Below are 15,438 nucleotides of genomic sequence, written 5' to 3'. Positions count from 1 at the left end.
TTCAAAAGAAAAAACAACTAATCACACAAAATGTTAATAATAACATGGTATATAATATTCAAGACACAGCAGAGTGCAAAATTATTGCTATTATCAATATTCATTATTTAAGAATTATCATGGTGAGTTTCTAGAACAAAATTTTTTGTAATAAAATTGACATAAAATAGTCACTTTCTTTTCAAATCAGACTCTATGGAACTTCAATTCCAATGAGCTATAACACACCTGATGACAGAGATGACTTTCTGCATGCTAATAGTACATACACATGCCAGTGTGCTTCTACCTCCACTTGCTTCAAGATACTTTGATCACTTTATATTCCACATGGGAAAAGGGCTGATTTATGAAGACTAATTTACAACTGCAGGAAAAGTTTCCAGGCAATAGAACCTGCTAATATATATTTTTACTGTTGTCTCATGTGTGGTTTTAGCCTGGGCACTGTCCTAGCAATTTCAGTCAACCAAGAGCTGGCACAGCCCCAAAAGGATTCCCAATAGGCAGTCTGGATGCAGCTACTTCACAGACTAAAAGAGTTTAATTGTATAAACATAGATCACTGCTGGCCCCAGTGCTGAAAAATGCTCTCAGACTTCCTTAATTTACTTGTGGAGATTGTCGCCCCAGTGGAGGAAAAATATGGTTCCTATTGTAGACACATGCAGGATACAGTTTTAGTGACAGCCCTTGGCTCTTGCATATGCACAGTCATTTCAGCTGGAAATGCCACCAGACAGGAACAAAACACTCTCCCAGTGACCAGGAGGGGCTGTAAAATCGATGCTTTCTGGTGTAAGTCAATACCCAGTGATGGATGGTAAAAAATTCCCTTCCCTCAGGGGCTACTGGTGCATGGCTGCCTGTTGGGAGATAAAAGCCAAATGTGTGGGCATTGAGGATTTACAGGATTGGGTTTTACTATTGGGACACAAAGTACTGCAACCTGGAACTCAGAGAGAGAATTTCAGAGTCTTTTTCAGCCTGCATTGCCTCTGGGGATGAGATAGCCACTGGTATAGTGCAGATGGCTGTTGGAGCTTGTGCTCATTCTTTGCTGTTATCCAAGAGAACGGAGCCTCCCAGCCGGGATTACTAACTCAGGCTCAGTGATGGTACTGTAAATGATTCCCAGAAAGAGCTGACTTGCGTTTGACCAACATCTGGCGAAGTCAAAACAGGCACTCAGTTCCCAAGAAGTGGAAGTCTATTTCAGCCCATAGCAGTATTTATAGAAAAATGCTTATGCATTTCATTGCAGATGTATCCCCGAAGGTTCAGTATATGGGGAAAGATCTCAGTCAGCTCATCCTATTAACCAAAAGGCCAGGAGTTAAAGGGTTTTTCAGTCTGTAACCTCCTTTTGTTTTCCACATAATTTAAGCACTTCTTTAGTGTAATAACTGGCCAGAACATCCATAATGGCCTTTATTATAATAGAATCATAGAATGGTGAAGCTTGGAAAAAACCTCTAAGATAATCTAGTCCAATCGCCAAGCACAGTTAATCATTAAAATATTAGATTCACTATAAATATGATAGGATATAAAATATGATTAATAATCATAAATCAGTCTGTATCTGTATAATACCAAATAAATATCTCATCTTTATTGCATCTATTACTAGGCAGGAAAGGTGGGATGTCTTGATTTCTGGAAATATCTCCTTCATTCCATTGTTCATATTAGACTATGGGCTAGCATACATCTCACCTCATTTTCGTCATCAGTATCTGAAATCATTTTAAAATTGTAAAGAGATTTGGTTATGGTCAGTGTGCTTTTGTATCTCATTCAAACACATGGAATTACTTAGGGAAATTAGGAATATCTTCCTGGCCCCCACTGACATAGGAACTATTCTCCAACTGGCTATGGAAGAATCAGGAGTTGTCTTGTAGATGTTAATGCCTATCCATAGATGTTGCATCTGAGCAGTTTGAAATTTGGCCAGGTCCTAAAAATCTGGTTAGATGGTCATACTTAACTGAGTTAACTTTGACAGAGACTGAAATGCCACCAAACTCAGCACCAAATCAACTTTCCATAATGTGAGAATAAAAGACATTAGGATGGTTGTATGGCATGAAGTTATCAATTTTCCTACCCCTTCCTGACTATGACTAGCAATAGATTTTTAGATTAAAGTGTAGGAAGAAAGCATGTATTAAGTATAGTCTTACTTCCCTGGTATAAACTTACCCTACTTCCTCACAGGATTGGTTTGGGAATTTATTGAACTATAGGTTTCCTTTAGTTCACAGTGTTTGATAGAGTTCTGATGAGCTTCTCCTTCATGGTGCTTGCTTTTTTTACACACAAACATGGATGCAGTCTGATTGTTGTCATCTCAGTGATGTATTGTGCATCCACCTCACTACAGCCTCCTTTCAGGGAGTTGTAGAGAGTGTTAGGATCTTCCCTGAGACTCCTATTTTCCAGATAAACAATTGCAGAGTATCAGCTATCTCTTCTACTGACTCTGAGGCCTGATTATCAGTTGCTCACTTTTTTATAAGAAATAAAAACAGGATAATTTGTTGAAATGTTCTACATGGGCAGTGTGACTTGTGGGTCTTCCATTTCATCTGACTTCTGAAATTAGTAGCATATGGATCTAAAGTGCCAGTATTACTGACTTTGAGTGTGAGATTGGAGACAGATGTATTCTTACTTATACAGAAGAGTTTGTTCTTGCTGGAAATATTATTTCCAGAGCATTTTTGCTATTGGAAGTCATGTTCTCAGTAATTTTCATCCAATTAGAGGACACAAGCAATGCCATGCGAACTGTGATGCTAATCAAAATACATCTCTGATTTTATCCTAGTGGGTCACATGGTGATACGAGATGTCCTTATTATCAAAACTGTACAGATAGCTACACCACTGTAGCACACAAAGTATGAAAAGGCTCTGAATCATTAACAACTGGGTCAGCATCTCAGCTGGTATAAACTGGCAGGTCTAATTAACTGATATACATCACTGATGATCCCCTCCTTATTTGAAGAATAACAGAATAATGTAAGTTCAAGGAAGTCATAAACTTCTTTTCCTGCTACAAGCTGCTAATTCAGTTTTGCTATCAAGCTTGCCAAAATGCATGGCAGTCTATAAAGAGTTTTTTTTTTTTGTGGCTGGGTTGTATCTAATAAGTACATGTGCAGTTCTGTGCAGGAGGGGAATACGCTGTTTTACATTTACCTTCTTTACCCCACTGCAGAATAAACCTCGAGTGCTGCAATAAAGGCCATATTTTACAGCAAGTATATTGCTAGGGTGATTAGGTTTCCCATTCAGCTTCATCAGATGGCTACACAGCAGGATGCATTCCAAATTTATTTGATAGTTTGTCAATAAGCGGCTTCCTTTTAATAGCTCTTAAGTTCATGGACTTGAAAACAAAGTGCCTCATGCTCACATTAAGCCAACTGGTCTGTAAGAGGGATCTCTTTTTTCTGGCATACAGGACAGATTGGAAACTGCCCTCAGAGATAGGAAAACCATCCTCTGTATTCTGCATCATTCACTGACAGGAGAGGCTGTTCTGCCTGTGTACATGTACAAGCTGTGCTGGGCAGGGTGCCTGTATTATCACAAGCACATTGTCTGCTGAAAACTTATGACCAAAGGTCAATTCTTATGAGATCAAAACACAAAACCTTGACAGTTTGTTATAAAAGGGTCAAATGGTTGCAAATCCGTGACAGTACAAGGTACCTTTGTAAGATGTACTGCTTGCAGGCACTTTTGAGTATTAAGTTGTTTTTCTCTCTTGTTCCTCTCCTCTCTAAAGTCTTCAAAGTCATGGGCTTCTACCCTTATACAACAAAAAGTCTTCAGATGAAATTCTTCTGTGCTTTGTAATCAAAGAAGATCCATGAGAGATACGATGACTTTGTGGCTAGTATCTAATTCTGCTACTTAAGTACTATGTGGACATCTGATAGAGTAACTTGGTTACATCCCTGAGTTTTCAGGCTCCCCTACTTCAACTATTGCAGATAGTTTCTCTGATTGACTTTTGCTTATGTGTGCCCAGTTAAAGTGAAAATTAACATTCTCACTTTTAAAGATGCATCATAAACAGTGAGTAGGAAAAAGATGAAAAAGAAATATTAGCTACATTTAGGCCATACACCTATCAGTGAGTGCTTTGCAAACAATTTTCTTTAGCTGCAACTTAAATGACTCTTGTAATCAGATTTCTACCATTTCCATAGAAAGCGCCTTCTACAGTATAATTTTATTCATTGTGATTTGTATCTGCTGCTTGTTGTTGGCACTTTTACCCAACCTTAAGCACAAAGTACTCACTGAAACTATCTATTTGTTGAGGGAGAAAAGTGCCACTGACGTGCCTTGCAGCAGTTATTTCCCCTTAGATAAAATCACTGTAGGACCCAACCATGGTTAAATCAGCAGCAAACTATCTTTTGACTGAGGCTGTGTCTAAGCTGTAGGTGCTTAATTAAAATGATAGGACTTCCTTCTCCCATCTTGCAAGGGCCAGAACTGTTTTAGAGCTTTATATATCACTGATGCACAAAGAAGGAGTTGTGAATCATGGTGATCTTGAAGGAAGAAACCCCATATGAGACGTCTGCTTCATCTCCTTTTTCTTTTTTTTTTTTCTTCTTTCTTTCTTTTCTTTCTTTCTTTATTTTTATTTATTTATTTATTTTGGATGCCCCCTGAGAATTAATATTAATTGAAAAGGAAACAGTAAGACTGTCAGGGGAAAAGGAAGGGAGAAAGCCAAGTAGCAAAACCCTGCTCCTTGAAGACATACTCTTGACGAGAGCTTTTGGGTTAGAAAGCTGACACTTGTCAGGAAGCACTTGTTGTGTACTAACAAGAAAATCGAGGCAATCCCTAGAATTAGAATTAGAAAAAATAATTCAAATCAACGGGCATTTCTTCTCATCCTGTGTATCTTGTTACTGAATCCTTATTTACATGTCAACTGTCAAAAACATTATGGTGACAATTTCATGCCTCACTGCCTAAAAAATCTTATTTTCATAAAAACTGCACAGATTCCCTTCCAAAATGTATTCTGTTCCCTGGAATGTTTAGTTTTAAGCCAGTTTTGGAAACAAAATTTGGCCGTTTCAGGCAAATGGACCTTGCACTGCAGGAATGAAACTGAAACTGATAGCCCTCTTGTTTACGTAATGGGCACTTCAGACTGGTACACTAACAACAAACCAGGAATTTATGTTTAAATATCCCTTTCTTGGCCTTTCATTTACATTATTACATCAAGTTCACTACTAAAGTAAGGAGCATAACTTGTATTTCTTTTGGAATGTCCTCATTTTTTTACTTAAGATAGCTTTATATTGCCCCAAGAGTAAGTCTTTAAAATCATTTCAAATCCATTTCATTCAAGTGTACTTTTGGGACTGGTTTATCATTTTCTGGCATCAAAAATAGTCTACCTGGAAAAAAAATAAAATATTTGTTTTGATAACTCTGCTTAGTAGTCCATTTGCAAAAATCTTTCTTTACAAATGGGAACATATTATTTGCTGAAAGCCTTTATTTTGTATGACAGAACTTTTACATTTGTAAATAAATGAATCAGGAATCTTTATCTCCTTGTCGTCTACATATTTGCCTTTTCTACCTCTGACATTTTCTTGCTTAATAATATGGTTAATGAAAATGTTTTATTAAAGTGTATGATTTTCTTCTACAGGAGCAATCCAGCTACATCAAGAATGAAAAATCACAATAAGTATTTAGATATCACCCAGGATATGTATTTATCTATATCAATATATGCACGTTACTAGTTCAGTAGACTAGGACATGGTAGAGCATGTTAAAAAATATCATCAACAACAAAAAACATGCATAAAGTCAATTTTTAGGAATAAATTTCCACACAAGCTACTGTGCTTCCCTTCACTTCAGCCAGTGATTGAAGGTGAAGGAAAAATAGGTGAAACTAATATGAAATAGGTCAACATGAAAGGAATAGAAAAAAAAATAAAGCTGGCAATCCTAGCACCGATATAGTGAATCTGAATTCAGTTTAACAGTTCTAGCTATTGTCCATGGAAAGAAGTACCAAGTTGAATTTTCTGCCATCTTCAGTTTACATTACCTGCTCTCTGAGGACTTGCTACACTTTGACATGAATGATTGAAGTCCTCAGGGTAACGACCAAACCTGGCCTGAGTTTCTGAACGCTGGCTAATGTCTAGGACTGGATGAATCAGTAGTGGAGTCCAGATTACAAAGTCCTGGTGTAAAGCTGTTGACAGAACAACAAAAGACCACATCATGAAGACTGCAAATCAATAGCGATAAGGAGTACAAAGTCTCCTGGAGGCCCCTGAACTGCCCAGGGAATTTTAGTAAGCTGCTGCTTATTACCTTAAGTGTTCTATATTTCCTGTTCCGTGTAGAGTAGAAGTTAGCAAAACAATTTGTTTGGTTTTTCTAATTGGCCATTGCTGCATTAAGTTTTCAGCTTCATGCCTGACTACTTATCTGGCTACAAAATGGTGATAAAAGAGAGCACTTGGAGAGGAACAGAGTGAATAGGATTGTAGTAGATTATTATAATTTGCAGTTTTCTTGGAAGAGTAAGTAAAAAAACCTTTTAAAAAATAGCAGAGCAGTATCTTCCTGTTTTGAGTTGCCATGGCTCAAGCTAACATGATACAAAATTATGTACCTCAGTTTTTATTTTTGTCTAGTTTTGCTGTTGCATGAAAAGATTAATCATGCTAGAGCATTCTTTTGTATTCAGTTCAGTAAAAATAATCTGTTAATATGTTTATAGACAGGTACTGTTTTATGGCCAGTGGGATTTCTTGAGTCTGATATCTCTGCGCTAGGGATTTACCATGTACATGAAGTGAGGCTACAAAAGCTTATCAGAGTACTCTGAAGCTGGGGGTAGAGAAAGTCACAGAGATAGTAATCAGAAAGGAAATTAATAGAGTTCTTTTGTGTGGTATCTGAGATTCTCAAATGATGAGATTGAGGTTTGCAGTGTCAACAATGAGTCCAATAGTTGCTTCCTTAATTTTTATTTATTTATTTATTTATTTTACATACTTCATAAAAGGCCAGATTTCATAGAACCATAGAATGTTTAAGGTTGGGAAGACCACTAAGATCATGCCCCATCATGCCCTCTAAAGTGAGTCCCTCAGTCCCTTATCTACTAAATACCTCCAGGGGCAATGAATTCACCACCTTCCCAGGCAGCCTATTTCAATGCATGTCCACTCTTTCTGAGAAGAAATTTATCATAATATCCAACCTGAACCTCCCTTGGCACAACTTAAGTCAATTAGCTCTTGTCCTTTAATTTGTAACACATGCAAATGCATATGTATATTAGATGTCTTTTAAGAACTTAAGCTGGTTATTTTCTACCTGGATATCATTTGGGCAGGACTGTGTAATGTGGAGGATTGTGTCTTAGCCCTATATTTTCAATACCAATGAAGCTGGATTGCCTCACAACACATCACATGGTGGTAAACTGGTGACATTTGTGGGGGAGCATCAGAAATGTTATGAAAGATGCTTGAAGGGGTTCCAAAAAATAAAACTTTCACCACTTATCCAGATAGCTGCAATGTATTGTGCAGCTTGTCTAGTCATCACTGGTTCAAGCCATGACCATGGGGAAATAAAATAATGCCACACAAATGCTGTGTTTTCTCTCAGATCTTTGTTTGATCCTCATTTTTGGGCAGAATTATTCCTCTGAGTTTGTAAAACAGTCTCGATTGCCCCATAAAATTCTCCATTGTTTGGAAATTCACAATGAACTTTACAAGTTGTCTTTCAACAAGTTTTTCATCTCCAAATAAGTAATGACTTCTCATCCTTGCCTGGTCTCCATTTCTACCTGTATTTTATTATATACTGAGTCTATTTCATTTCTAGGACTGTAACTTTCTTTTTATTTTACATTTGTGCAGCATCCTGCACAAAGTCTTTGTCCCAAGGTTAGGATTCTGAGTTACTGCAGATAATTTCTCTTTTTTATTTTATCTAGGGTACAAGGGATAAAAGCAATTTGGCTCAAGGCAGGTATTGATATTAAAGTTTTGTTATAATACAGTTTTTCACTGTTTCTCCTCCACCGACAGGTGTTGATAAACTCCAAATATTTCTGATAAATGAGTAGACATGATCATGGAATTGCTGTTTCTAGTTCTAGTCCTAAAACAGATAGTGATGTTTGTTTCATGATATCTTCATTTGTACTTTTTGGCATGGATTTTTTCCTCCTGCTTCTCCAACCGCACTGTCACAAGTCTATGGGACCAGATGGGATCCACCTGAGAGCACTGAAGGAGCTGGTGAATGTGATTCCCAATCTCCTTTCCAGCATCTATCAGTGTTCCTGGTCAATTTGAGAGGTCCCAGATGACTGGAGACTTGCTAACATGATGCCCATCTATAGCAAGTGCTGGGGAACTACAGTCCTGACCTCAGTGCCAGGAAAGTTTATGGAGCATATCATCTTGAGTGAGATCATATGGCATGTGTGGGATATACGGGAGCTCAGGTCCAGACAACATGGGTTTTCATAAGACAAGTCCTGCTTAACCAAACTCATCTCCTTCTATATGACCAGATGACCTACTTTTGGATGAGAGAAAGGCTTTTGATGAAGTCTACATAGAAGCTGGCATCATGTGGCTTAGACAAGCATAAGTCTTTGAAGGGTAGAAAACTGCCTGGAGGGCTGGGCTAAGTGAGTGGTGGTGAATGGATTTAAATCGAGTCAGTGACTAGTCATGACTGGTGTTCTCCAGGGGTTAGTAGTGGGGCCTAGAGTAATAACTTTGCTGATGGTTTGCTAACAACAACAAGCTGGGGGGAAGTGTCAATCTGCCTGAGAGTAGGAAGGTCCTACAAAAGGATCTGTGCAAAATGATCAACAGGCTGAGGCCAGTGAAATGAAGTACATCAACATCAAGTGTAGGGTCCTGAACACTGACTACAGTAACCCAAGGCAACTCTAGAGGCCTGGGGCAGAGTGGCTGGTAAGCTGTGCAGTGGAAAAGGACCTAAGGATTTTGGTCAACACTCTGCTGAATACCAGCCAGCAATAAGCCCAGATGGTCAAGAAGGCCAACAGCATAAGATATTGTGCAATCAGCAGGAAGATGAAGGTGATTGTTACCCTGTACTTGGCACTGATGACTCTGCACCTTGTGTATTGTGTTCAGTTTAGGACCTCTCTCTGCAAGAAAGACAATGAGGCCCCAGAGCATGTCCAGAGAAGGGCAACAAAGCTGGTGAGGGGCTGGAACAGAAGTTGTATAGGGATATTCTCAGCCACTCTTAATCCTTTTAAAAGTTTTCTGTGGGGATATCCAACGTGTGTTTTTAAGTCTGCCTAAAATTCTGTCTTGTCTGATCCAAGGAGACTAAAAATCAATAAGCACACTGCATTGCTGTATGAAGGTTTAAACTTCCACAGTCAACATAGCATAGGGGTTCAAGCCTTGAGTAAATAGAGCTCTGGAAATGAAAATAATAATGATAACAATAATAATAAGGATATTCACTTATTTCTTTCTGCTTTTCTCATTCCTGCTGAATGTGCTCATTTTCCTCCTTTTGCAGCTTTTTTTTCCCTCAAATAAAGTGGAAGCATCTTGAACATGAAAGTCTTCAACTTTTATGAAATTCTAGTCAACCTGGTGAGAGATCTGATAAGGTAAGAGAAAGGGTAACCTAGAGGATGAGGTTTCAAGTTTGTTTTACTTTTGAGGTACAGAGCATCAGATCGAATTCTTTGGCTTTTCTTCCTTTCCTTTCAAGGGGATTTTCTCATAGACAAGGTGACTGCTTTGCTGTTACATTAGACTTAATGTATTAGTCTGTTTCTGACTGATCTTCAAGAAAAAGAAACCAAAACATTTTTTCAGCCCTTTGCATCAGTCTTAAATTCAGAGTCAGCAGTAAAAAAAGACGTGTTGAGAAAGCTGGAAAAAGATGCTGCACTCTTAATTGCAATATTAGCAAGTGAAATATTAGCGAATTTATTGGGCCTCTCTGTTAAAAAGAAAAAAATTAAAGGAAGTTCATTATGCTCTGTAATCCTGCTTAAATATTCATCATGTTGTTAATGAACCACATTCATTTTTAAAACGTTCAACCTGAGACACCGTCTAACATGATTTGATAATAATATAATTTCTGTATAACCATAAAAGGGACAAGCACAGTAAAAATAATTGTATCTCTAAAGCATCCTACCCAGTTTTCTCATGACTAATGAACAGCTGTTTTTCATTAGCAGCATCTTTTTATCTCTAGCCTATCAACCTGCACAGCTGGGCATATTAGAAATAGCTCAGTGCGCTGTGAAACGTATGTTCCCTAAATTGCAGGAACAAATGAGAATAAGGTATTGGAGCTTTTTAAAAGATGCTTTTTCTCGCACTCTGTGTTATTCATTGTGGCATCGTATCTGGAGGCTTGATGTGGGAATGGGATTATGCGGCTTCATCTGCTGTAAAAATGTAGCAACCATGCAATATAATGAGTGGAAACTGAGTCACAGAGAGTTGAAGCCTTCTGCTCAAGGTTACACAGCAAGGAAGGAGCATCATCTGAAGGAGAAACTTCTGCACTTGCTTCTCCTAAGTCTCTAATTTATCCACTATGACATGTTACCCAGCAATAATGCAAAATTAAAGTCTTATAAAATAAAGAAACAAAGCAAAAAGCCAATTTCAGATGGGAAAATATCATTATGGAAAGAAAACAAAACAAAACAAAACCAAAACAAAAAGAAACAACAGAAGATTGGAGATCTTCTATTACTCTTTTTTTACTTTGTTCATATCTTAATTATTTGCCTCTCCGAGTAAGTGCAACAGCACGGGTTATCCAAGTGATGGAACAGTGGTACAAGGGATGGAACACCTCTTCTATGAGGACATGTTGAAGAAGCTGGGGTGGTGGCGGGGTGAGGTTCAGCCTAGAGAAAAGAAGGCTCTGAGGTGACCTGATAGTGACTGTAAAATATCTAAAGGGGAGCTACAGGAAAGAAGGGGACAGACAGCAGAGTCTGTGGTGAGAGAATAATGGGAAATGGCTTCAAGCTCAGGTTAGACATAAGAAAAAAGACTTTGACTGTGAGGGTGGCGAGGCACTGGAACAGGCTGGACAGAGATGTGGATAATGCCCCTTCCCTGGACAATTTGAAGGTCAGCCAGGATAAGACCCTGAGCAACCTGATTTATCTGTGGTGTCCCTGTTCACTGGGTCTTCCAGAACCTGCCTGGAAAGGAGAAAAGGACTAAGAACACAGCCAGAACTGTAAAAATCCATTGAAATTATTCAGTGGTTACACATTTTGTATTTCATTTTTGCAGAGGTGGTTGGATATTCAAATTCTGCAACAGTGCAAGCAGGGAAGATACAGGGCTGGGTTGTATTTTAGGTGCCTTATTAGCAAAGATCACTGAAATCTTGTTTGTTGGGTAAGATGTTCTGAAATACCACCATTCAGATTATCTGAGTAGTTTGCTGCTGCAGATTTTAGTAGTAGGGTTAAGTTATAATAACATTAAAACATAATATTGAGAGATGGTGCACATTTGGTTTCTGTAATCAAAAGGAGTTGTACTCAGGTATACTAATCAGTGGCTAAGTGGTGCTTTGAAAATGAGGATCAGCTGAGGCAGAAAAAGAAAGGACCCGATTTTTTCTTCACATAGTGTGTCTGAATATCACAAAATCCTGCTTTTACTTGTTTGACAGGAGAAACAAAGTATGCAACAGTTTTACTTCTCAACAATAAAATGTACTGATTTCCTTTTGAGATATGAAATGATGATTCTCTGTAAGCTGCTCTGTTTCCGGCAGCAGTACATGTTGCAGTAGCAACTTACTTTTGCTGCTATCTATTTCACATTGGCTGAATTTGACATGAACCCCTCAAATATTTCAATGTTGATGTTGAAAGAAGACACTGAACTATCTTAAAATGAAAACATTCTTCCTACTGTCATATAAGACAGTACCCATGAACAACACTTGTAGCTGTCCTCTTTGCTTATGTTTCCCTCCATTTCCTCATATGTTAGTAAACTTATTTTAATCCGACATATAGAATCATTTTAGGCTGCTTATTCATGGAAACAATCTACATCCTCAACTTGATTGAGAAAAAATATCAATATAAAAAGAAATTTAAGCTGTTCATTGGATTAAGTCCTGTGTAGGGACCTCAACCTAAAGAATGCTTGATAACATGCAGTATCACCAGAAAAATCCCTGGAAATGTCTGGGTAAGATTATTCCTCTGCTGCTGCAACTTCCAGCATATGTAGAAGCAGTGAAACCTCCCAAGAGCAGCTGTGCTGTGTCTATGGAAATATTCACAGCAAGAACATAAGGAAGTCCAATGAGACTTTCCTAGCAATGCGTACAGACAGAGATAATCTAAACTGATCCCAAATAATATGAATATATTCTCTCCTCTGAAGGAAGAGTTTGCTCTGTCCTCAGAACTAAACTGAGATATTGGAATTTTAAATAAAAATTCTCTTTTGGACTGGAAAAAAAATCTTCAAATCCAAACAGCTGGCACTTTGCTGTGCAGGCTTTGTATTATACGCTGTTTTTATACCATCTAAGAGTAGTGTTTGGAATTACAGTAACTAGAGCAAAGAGACACAGGCTCCCTAAATCTTCAACAAGAGTTAGTGAAGTGGATTCAAATCAGTTTCAGATCCTCCTTGGAAGCATTCAAGGCTGGATGGGACTGTGAGTAACCTGGTCTAGTGGGAGGTGTCCCTGCCTATAGCAGGGGAGTTGGAACTAGATGATCTTAAATGTCTCATCTAACCTAAACCATTATACGATCCTATGCCAGTCAAAATACCCATTAAAAAAAAAAAAAAAAAAAAAAGTCTCTACTTCTCAGTAACCTCTCTTGTTGTCTGCTTGTTTGTGACAGCTTGCTGATTGAAGCTAAGGTCTCATTATTTACTTAATCACTACTTCATATTACTGTCTTTAAATATAAATACATTTAAAGAAGACCTTGAAATAGGTCTTTTACTTTCACTCAAAATATAATGTACTTGTCTCTCTGCATATTTCCTGCTCCAGGAAAGCAATCAAAATCTTATTATAGTGAATTAACTAGCAGCTGCCAGCTTTGTTGACCTTGTTTGCCTGGAAATTAAAAGGCAGGCCATGACAGAACTGAACTGAATAACCCGATAGCACAGAGATACAGGAAGAATAGAGGCTCTGTGCTTATTTACAGAGTGTCAGGCAGATTACACACTGATTTGGAAGAGGTTAACATTTGAAATCAGCACAGAGGTGCAGAATCCTCATATTTGCATATTCTTTGGGAGAGCGACATAGTTTTGTTTTGTTTTCCTTTCTATCCAAAAGACTCATGAAGCTAGATTTATACTGGGTTTTATTAGCAACCTCTAGCATATTTATAGATCTATATATACATTCTGCTGCCAGATGGTAATATTTAAAGCAAATACCACACTTACATTATTAGGCGTGCTACAAAGTATTGCACACAGCTCTGCTAACCACTGGCACCCAGAAATATGCAACACTGTATTCTGAGAATGGGTAACTGATGATGTACAAAGAAAAGATTTAGGGAGGTAATTTATCATAGCAAAGTAGAATAGTAAAGAGTGTCCAATAAATTAGCCATGAAGCAAGAAATCACCATCTGCACTGTATGGGAAAGAAAGAAGAGGAAGTTACACTGGTTTACATCAGAGAATCCACAGCCTCTCTTGAATGAAAAACCAAATGCCATGGTGGACCTGATATTAGCTTCATGTAGAAAAGCAATATTTATTTAACACCTTGCTTACCTTGTCTCAATTCATTTATCTGTAGGTATGACACACAGATCTATATGAAAGAATGTCTTCAGCATCCCTCAGGGCTTGTACAAACTTCAGGTACAAACGCATGCACAGTTTCAGCGCTCTCCCAATTCCTCTTCTATATTCAAGTACATCAAGCTTATTTGTGTTGAACTAGTACAAGAGAAAGAGCATTAAAGAGACTGCCCTTGCCCATGCTTGATCCAGTAGCTACCTTCAGTTGTGAGTCCTGTTCTAAAGATGACATGTAAACTATTCAGCTGATATATATAGCTTATGTGTAGATATTTGCATTATTCAAAGCTGAGTGAGATACATTCCACGTGAATTGTCAGCTTTGGCCACCCAAAGAATCTTCTTGTATTTGCTGCTCTTCAGATTGCTTTGGTCAGTGGCAGCTGGGGGCATTTGCAATCTCAGAAGTGTTATTTGGCAAGACTGGTGGGCATACTCCAAGATGACAGGCACCATTCAGAGAAAGCAAAACTGCTATCTTTTGTTTAAGCAAAGGAAAGGAGGATGGTTCATATCTACAGATGGGGGGAAGGAAACGTAGCAATGCATCACAGAATAAAATGCTTTTGAAACTGCAGTTTCTCCTAAAAATCTCTGAATGGTATTTTTCAACTGAGACTCAGAGTACTGGTTAAATCCTCTTTATAACTCCCACGCTTATTTTTTCTTTAAAATGAGTAAAAACTTCAGTACAGGAAAGACTCAATGATTAAAAATTACAAATGTATTGAATATGCAGTACTTTGATGCAAACACTTTTAATGGTAGAAGGCCAGGTGTTAAATTAAACAGCGTTTTAATCTAATCTCCATGGAAATATTCTGCTTAGAAATTGGGCAAATCTTTCATTTAACAGAAGTTGGTGAATTCTGGGGAATTGCACATTTGAAACAATTGTATTGAAATGCTAATTTGGCTTGGGTTAAAGCTGTGGAATTGCCTTTTTCTTAACAGCTTATATGGGGGCCAATTCTCTTCTGACCTTTTAGAGTTCCTTACAGTAGCCAAGTACAAGACTCTAAACTTCATTGCTGGTAGGACTGACTGGTGATATTTAATTGAAGGTGATGTCTGATCAGCATTGGCTGGAAGAAGTGGTCATATACATATATGAGGGCTGAAAGTGCCAATTAATCTACTCATTATTAGAGATAATTCTGTCCTTTTGCTTTCACCGTGTATGTATTTTACAGCTATACCTACCAGTAAAAAGATTGCCTTGAGCAGAGATATGAACGCTCTATAAAAGATCTTTCTAAATGGATTATAATAAAAAGCAGACTTATTTATGATCATTTTTTATACCGTGTTGCCTGCATGCCTTGCTCAGCTTTACAGAAATCCCACTTTCTGGGGGAAAAGATTATATTTTAAAACTATTTTCAAAGACATTCAGAATTGGATCAGATTTTCCTTTAACTGTTTTAAGGAAGGTTCTTTTGGAGGGTATGTAACAAAGCCCATTCAGTATCATACTGAGGAAAGTTTTGAAGAAAAATAAGCAAAATTATAAAAGAAAAAAAGATAATAAGTA

This window comes from Coturnix japonica, chromosome 2, assembly GCF_054131305.1.
Source record: "Coturnix japonica strain WE chromosome 2, WE-NBRP24, whole genome shotgun sequence".
NCBI lineage: Eukaryota > Metazoa > Chordata > Aves > Galliformes > Phasianidae > Coturnix > Coturnix japonica.
This window is presented reverse-complemented; position numbering follows the sequence as displayed.